The sequence below is a fragment of the Mesocricetus auratus genome, unplaced genomic scaffold (assembly GCF_017639785.1).
Source record: "Mesocricetus auratus isolate SY011 unplaced genomic scaffold, BCM_Maur_2.0 Super-Scaffold_100006, whole genome shotgun sequence".
NCBI classification, from domain to species: Eukaryota; Metazoa; Chordata; class Mammalia; order Rodentia; family Cricetidae; genus Mesocricetus; species Mesocricetus auratus.
In genome coordinates this window covers 65,169,519-65,177,885 of record NW_024429190.1, presented here as the reverse complement: position 1 = coordinate 65,177,885, position 8,367 = coordinate 65,169,519, and the positions used below count along the sequence as shown (strand labels likewise).

Genomic DNA, 8,367 nt, shown 5'->3' with positions numbered 1-8,367 from the left:
ATCATATCGTCTGCAAACAGTGACCTCTTCCTTCCAAATTTGTATCCCCTTGATCCCCCTTTGTTGTCGTATGGCAATAGCTAGAACTTCAAGTACCATGTTGAAAAGGTATGGAGAGAGTGGACAGCCTTGTTTTGTTCCTGATTTTAGAGGAATTGCGTTGAGTTTCTGTCCATTTAGTTGGATGTTGGCTGTTGGTTTACTGTATATAGCTTTTATTATGTGTAAGTATGTCCCTGTTATCCCAGATCTCTCCAAGACCTTTATCATGAAAGGGTGTTGGATTTTGTCAAAGGCTTTTTCAGCATCTAGTGAGATGATCATGTGGTTTTTGTTTTTCAGCTTGTTTATATGTTGGATTCCGTTGATGGATCTCCATACCTTTTCAACATGGTACTTGAAGTTCTAGCTATTGCCATACGACAACAAAGGGGGATCAAGGGGATACAAATTGGGAAGGAAGAGGTCAAACTTTCACTGTTTGCAGACGATATGATAGTTTACATCAATGACCCAAAGAACTCTACCAGGGAACTCTTACAGTTGATTAACACCTTCAGCAAAGTGGCAGGCTATAAGATCAACTCAAGAAAATCAGTAGCTCTACTATATACAGATGATAAAAGGGCTGAAAGAGAAACATCACCCTTTACAATGGCCACAAACAACATAAAACACCTTGGGGCAATGCTAACCAAACAAGTGAAAGACCTGTGGATAGAGAAAATGTGGTACATCTACACAATGGAGTACTATTCAGCAGAAAAGGACTGATGATCAAAGGGATTAAGACTGGGCTGGTTTAACCCCCAGAAACAGCTGACCAGACAAAGGTTAACTCTTCAATCCCAGGCATCAGCCTGGGAATCCAGCATGGGACTGATCAAGACCCCCTGAATCTGGGTGTCAGTGAGGAGGCCTAGGGAATCTATTGAGCCTTGGGCAGCAGATCAGTACCCATCCCAAGTATACACACAGACTTTGGACTCCCATAGAACAATGTGAGGTGCACTCTCACCCTGAACTCTTGGGGAAGGGTCTAGGCCCTGCCCTATATGAAATGACAGACTATGGACACCCCCATGGAGGGCCTCACCCTCCCTGGGGAAATGAGGCGATAAAGGGGGGGGTTGGGGGGAGGGCACGGGATGAGGGGTGGGAATGGGAGAGGGACCTGGAACTGACTTGTGAAGCAACCTTGTTTCTTATCTAAAATTAAACTGGAAAATAAAATATATATAAAAAAGAAGAAACCATCCAGAGTGAGGTAACCCAGTCATAAAAAGACAGACATGGTATGTACTCTCTCATATATTGATTTTTAGACATGCTCTTGGGAGTGCTAGCCTATAATCCCATGGCCAGAGAGTCTGGGGAACAGAACCTTCATCCAATGGCTGATGGAAGCAGTGGCAGACTCCCATAGCTAAACACTGAACTGAATCCAAGGAACCCATTGACAGACAGGGAGGACTGAGGACCAAAGGCGTTAAGACTAGGTAGGTTTAACCTCCAGAAACAGTTGACCCGACAAGAGTTAGCCCTTGAATCCCAGACTGATAGCTGGGCACTGATCAAGACCCCTTGAATGTGGGTGTCAGTGAGGAGGCCTAGGCAATCTACTGGGTCTTGGGTAGTAGATCAGTACTTATCCCTGGCATATAAATGGACTTTGGTTGCCCATCCAACAATGAGAGATGCACTCTCACCCTGGACTCTTGGGGGAGGGTCTAGGCCCTGCCCTGGATGAAATGACAGACTATTGGCACCCCCATGGAGGGGATATTGGGGGTGGTTGGTGGATGGGCATGGTAGGAGGGGAGGGAAAGGTAGAGGGACCTGGGATTGATATGTGAAGCAACCTTATTTCTAATTTAAATTTAAATTATAAAAACATCCTGAGTGAGGTAACCCAGTCACAAAAAGATAAACATGGTATGTACTCTCTCTTATATGGATTTTAGACATGGATCAGGGGAGTGCCAGTTTGCAATTCCACTGACAGAGAATCTGGGAAACAGGAAAGAACCTAAGAGAGATATGCAATGTACCTCAGAGAAGAGGATTGAGGCAAGATATCCAAAACAGATTGGGAACATAGTTTGGGGTGAGGGGGGAGTGGGAGCTGGGAAGAAGAGAGGAGGAGAAGAGGAAGAGAGAGAGTAGGTCCTGGGGGAAAAGGAAGGTTGAGTTGGGCATAGAATAGGGGTAGAACAGGATGAGAAATACTATAATAGAGGTAGTCATAGGTTTGAAGAGAGATCTGGCACCAGGGAGACTTCTAGTGATCTATAAGGATGACACCAACTGGAAAGCTAAGCAATGGTGGAGAGACTACCTTAAATGCCCATTCCTGATAATGAACTTGACATCTACCTTATATGCCACCCTAGAATCTTCATCCAGTGACTGATGGAAGTAAAGCAAACACCCAAAGCTAAACACTGAACTGTACCCCTGGAACCCAGTGACAGTGAGAGAGGAGTGATGAGCAAATGGGCAAAGAATGGGCTGGTGAAACCAGCAGAAACAGCTGACCTGAACAAGGGGGAGCTCTTGGACCCCAGACTGACAGATGGGAGGCCAGCATGGGACTGATCAAGAACCCCTGAGTGTGAGAGTCAGTGAGGAGGACTGGGCAACTTATGGGGTCCTGGGCAGTAGATCAGTGATTATCCTTGACATACAAATGGACTTTGTGTGCCCATAACACAAAGAGGGATGCTTTCTCAGCCTGGATCTTTGGGGGAGGGCCTGGATCCCACCCTGAGCAAAATGACAGACTCTGGATATCCCCTATGTGAAAGGAAATGGGGATAGCATGGGAGGCTGTGGGGGATGGTGGGGGGATACGGGAGGAGGGGAGGGAGAGGGAGCTGGGATTGATGTGTGAAGCAAGCTCTTTTTCTAAAAAAAATGTAATAAAGAGAGTAATGAAAAAAAGATTTAGGGGTATGTTTCTCTTCTAGAATGTAACCAGATTCCTTGTTTATTATAAAAATAGGTAAAATAAAGAACTATGAGCCAAGCTTGAGAACCATTTTTTTTTCACTTGCAGTGGAAACTCAGATGTTTTCGTTCATCAGTCTTGTTCACCTACAGATCAATCAAGCCTTGAGGATGATAGATTTAACAGGTTGTACTTTAATATGAGCAATGTGGCCTAATTGTAGGATTGCTGCGTTGTAGCTTACCAATGCATATGTAAACTGCTATTGGATGTAATATTCATCTTACACTATTAATATAAGGTAAGTCAAACTGTACCTAGTGACCCATTGGTTTTGTGTAGTAGTATTAAGTTGATGGGAAACCAGTTTTGCATTTAAACTACTAAAATCCTATATGGCATAAAGAGTTTGCTATACACATAGTCCAAGGTTCTCTGTTTTGTGGCCAAAGATTCCTTTTGAAAATATGCTCTTTTAGAGTTAGCGATCCATCTCATTTAGGTCATCCCTAAAATCACACTGAATGAGTGCACACAATTCCTGAGATTGGAAGCTGTTTCAGTCTGCTCTCCTAGAGCCTTCCCTCATGTTACACGGCAGCTTGCTAAGTTTTTCTGACAGGTTCTTTCCTAACGGGCCCCTTACGATGAATTTATTTTCTCCATTTGGTTCCACGTCGGTTGGTGGTATATGTCATATTTTTAGCAATAAGTATGATTAAAATACTTTTCTCATCATATTCTGACTGTATTTCTCTGCAGTTAGTCTATAAAGACTTAGAAGGGGTGGTCTTAGTTTGTGAATGTCACATATAAATATAGTAGATGTTTAATTTTCAGCTGATAAATTCAGCTGATAAATAAAAAATTGTATTATTACTTAAAGTGAGTTTGAGCAGTAATTTTTATTTTTATCAAATTTTCTCAATATCTTTGAATTATAGTATCTAATGTGATCACAGAGTTGATCATTATATAAAGGAAGAGGCACCTGTCAGATATAACTTCTTAGTTTTACCTCCCAATGAGAAAGTTTTTTTTAATTAAAAGTTTTGTTTTGTTTTTTACATCTTTGTAACTTGGCATTTCTAATTTCATGCTTTTCTATATGTTGCCTTTGCCCTTTGCCTTTTAAAAAATGGACATAACCTTATTTTCCCTTTTTCCATATTTTCCCTCTAAAGTACAATTTCTCATACCAAGTAATACTTTTCTGTATTTTATGAGTTGCCTATATTTTTCCCACTGACTTGTTCAAACAACACAGAAAGTCTAGATTTTTATATTTATTCTTTCATTCTACTGTTGGTTTGTCTTAATTATCAAATATCTATTTCTTCTTTTAAATGTCTTTCTTTTTTATTAATGTGAACAGATCTTTCTTTATACTTGCTTAGAATTGAGAGAAAAACAATGGTTACATGTACAGGTGTTCAACAATAGAGGAAGGATTAAGTAGCAGCATCTATTGAGATCACTCCTTAGCCAATAAAATTATTCTGAAAATATTTTATAACATAGAAAAGTATTTATAACCTCGAAATTGAAAATGTAAATTTTGTAAGACTACATCTATACATGGGGGGATTCCCTATATTTGCAGAAACTTAAAATTTACATAGTATCATGGTGTATTAGTGACAAGAACAAGGGGTAACCAACTTTTATGATGGTATTAGAAACTTACATTGTTTAATGAATAGAGTATTAAACTGCCTTCTAAATGATACTTCATACATTAGATAAATAAGATAACCTCTTACTTTTGTCAAAGAAGCTTCCTTCTGGTAGTGGATAGTGGCTAATACAGACTTATAGTTAGTCAATTTGTGCAGACTATGTGGCTATGGAATTCTCAACCCTGAGACATCACACACACACAGAAAGGGGGGTGGGCAATGCGGAGAAGAAAAGGGTGTTAAGAGTGTAGGAAACAGATCATAGTGAGAACTGCAGTAACAGTGTCCTCTGGACCTGACAGGCCTGTTGCACTCAAGACCTCTGGGCAGCTGTGGTTGCCTGAGAAAGACCTGACCCTGCTCCTTGCCGCATTCTCCCTTGAGTCCATCTGGCTTACTTGCACTCAAGGAGGTGCAGCATACTTTGGAACCACTGGGGACATGAAAGCCAGTCGTTAAAACTAGGAGTCTCTCCATGTGCCCATGTTGAGCTTGCCCTGCATATTAAATTTCTGGATTTCCAACAGTTGGTATTCTAAAGTTGAATTCTTAAAAGTTAAGTCTTCAAACTCCTTCATAAAATTTCCTTGACTTTTTCCATCTCATCGATCAGTTTCTGCTTTTCTCCCTCCTCCCATCTATCTCTTTGGTTTTCAATACTTCACAGTCTTTGGAGATACCGACTGTGTGGGCATGTTGGGTGGACTCTAGCTGAGCCTTGGTGAACTGCAGCTGCTTCTTCAACATGTCAATCTCCTTCTGTAGCTTGTCATTCAGTGCCTTTGTTTTTCTCCCAAGACAAGAATCTGCAAGGTGACGGCGATGAATGTGGCTCTGCAGAAAAGCTTGGTTCATAAAGGTTTTGTCACAAAAATGGCACTGGTGATGGCTGGCTTTGGCCTGGCCCATCATGAGCTGCTGGGCAGACAACATCTTCTTCTGGCACTTACACTCCTGTTTGAGTAGTCTGATCTCCTCAGACTTCCTGGTGTGTAGCTGTTTGTTCTGCTCACAGCCACTCTGGCTCAGGAGCAATCGTTCCTCCACTGTGTTCAGCTGTGAGGTTAGGAACTCCTGAGAATGCATTAGGTACTCAATGGTGAGCTGTGCCAAGCGGATGAGCTTCAACAGCAGTGGGTCCACCTCCAACTGGCAATGCGGGCACTTCTCGTCCTCCAACTTGCAGAAGGTAATGTTCATGATGTTCTCCTGAAGCGTCAGGATGTCCATGGTTCCCACCACCTTGTCCACATCAATAGCAGCCAGCCGCCTCCAGTCCATATTCCCCAGACGTGGCCGGAATTTGAAAAAGGGCACGGGTCCAGATGCCGAGTTGGTGCTGACAAAGACCCTAGAGGATGCTCCTCCCACTGGGGCTTCATACCTCTCCGGACTTTTGGACTGAGGGTAGTAGATATGTTTCTGGAAGGACATTCTTGAAAGCCCCTCCCCTGCCTACACTCCTGATGGAGGAACAGGGTAGTCTTTCCTATCAGGCCAAGCTATCCATAGTCCCAAGTTACCATATCCAGTGTGAGCAGGTGAAGACTTGAGCTCCTGCTGCAACGGTTACGGTCTAAGACCTAGGCTTCCAGGACGTTGCTATGGCAGCGCTCAGCCTCATCTTGGAGCTCAAGGCCTATTTGCCCACGAGCATTCTGAGAGCACCCAAAGACTTTACAAATGGAGAGTGCCACATCCTGGAGAACTTAAGTCTTGCAGATTTACGAGTAAAATCTTCTATCTTCATGGAATTTGCAGTGTTTTACTTCAAGATAGGATATTTTTTCTATAAATTAATTTTATCTCCTCTTTGTCATGTCATTTGTTCATACCCCCCCACCATGCTTCTCTTGGTAGTCATGGATTCCTTTGTAGCCCAGACTGGCCTCAAACGCAGGCTCTTCCTGCATGTGCCTTTCCAGTACTGGGATGATGTGGCACGTGACACTAGCTAGTTCCATCTTTTCCCGTCACATAAAGTCCTTCTCAGACATAAATGAACTTTAGATTATAGTCCTTCTCAGCCATAAATGAACTTTAGATTATGTGAGTTATACTAGCTGCCTGTGATAAGAAACTAAGTCAGGACATCCCCTTCTTGGGCATGGTATGAGGAGTGGAGTTATATTTTCACTTTTTCTTTTCCTCATGAAGACCTATTGAGTAGGCAGTGAAGTTAGGGAGCAATATGTAGTGACAGGAAGTTGTAGAGAAGGGACAGTTTTGTGACTACTGGCACATGAGCCTTACCTGAAGGAAGATGATCAGCATTCTGAAGACTTTTGTTATTAAATTAAGTTGTCAAAGAAGCCCTCAGACCAAATGCAAGAGCACCCATTGAGTATTTGTGTCCTTACATAATTAACTCCTTTAAAGAGTTATTTGTATTTATTTATAATTATATTTAATTATAATTGATAAGACTATTTAGTTGACTGAAATATTCTTTTCTTTTCCCTTTCAGCTTTTTTGGGGATCTGACTGACAAAAATGTCTATTTTCAAAGTGTATAATGGTGTTTGATGTGTATATATATATGTATAAATATATGTACATAAATCTGTGTACACATATACATGCATACATATAAAGTAAAAAGATTATGACTATCAAGTAAACTGACATGTTCACATCACCTAAAATAGTTGTGTTTTGGGGAGTGACTATCCTTAAAATGTACCCTCTCCATAAATTCCTGTACACAAGACAAAATAAATCCTGGGGCTCCAGCCTTCCAAGCAGGAGGTAGACTTTGATAGTTTAAGGATGGAGAAAAGCATGGCAACAGCACTTATTTGCAGAGAAGAAAATCATGCACATTTCTCTACCATGGCTTTGCTCTTTCTGTTTGGAATGTCTCAGTGGTGGTAATTTTCTAATGGGGAATATTTTAGTTATCTTCTCTCAGGCTTACAATGGGAGCACCATTTAGGGTACAGGTAATTTGGCTTTTTTGCTCAATGTTCAGGAGCAGGAAAAGTTCCATTCTGATGCAGTTAAGGGTGAGGACCTTGACTTTTTTTCTGATATGTGTTATATTTGTGGCAGGAAGACTGAAGTGGTTAGATTTTAGCTAGCAAGGTAAGACATGCTGAAATTTTCTTTTTATTCACTAACCTAGTTATATGAACCCTTGGGTTCATATAACTGTATATCAAAGAACCTCAGGTAGGTAGGAGTCAAAAACTAACAGCCCATTGCAGAGACTGGAAGAAACTTCCTCAGGGCTATCTGAGATACATATTGCCAACACATTGATTTTAGCTTAGTAAAATTAATTTCAAAATTCTGATCTACATATCATGAGAAAATAGATTTCTTTTGTTTCAAACTGTGCACTTATGGTAATTTGTGGCAACAGTCCTAAGAAACTACCCAAAACATTGTTCAAAGGTACATTAGTTTACTTTACCTTTCCTTCCCAGTAACATTTAAAGTCCATAATGTTTTGGAATGCTTTTTCATCTTGTTGCAAATACTTCATAGCAATTTAATTGTTGGAAAGTCATTGTCTTTGAAATAGAACATTATCTATTTGTGTGATTACTATCGGGGCTTAATGTTTGTAAGCAACATGGAATGGTTCTTGTCACTCAGAATGCACTGTAAATTAGTATTAAATGCATTATTCAGAAAAATTGCTCACATTTTGAAGCAAAGGAAACTGTTGTTGATGGGGAGTCAGTGGTCAAAATGGTTTCTAGGAGAAAGTATTTAGACACAAAAGACAGAAAC

General features: G+C 40.9%; 1 pseudogene; it reads right to left on the bottom strand.

The window, feature by feature from the left end:
• Positions 1 to 4,458: 4,458 nt before the first annotated feature.
• On the bottom strand, positions 4,459 to 6,217 carry LOC101841532 (annotated as a pseudogene).
• Between the last annotated feature and the right edge of the window lie 2,150 nt (positions 6,218 to 8,367).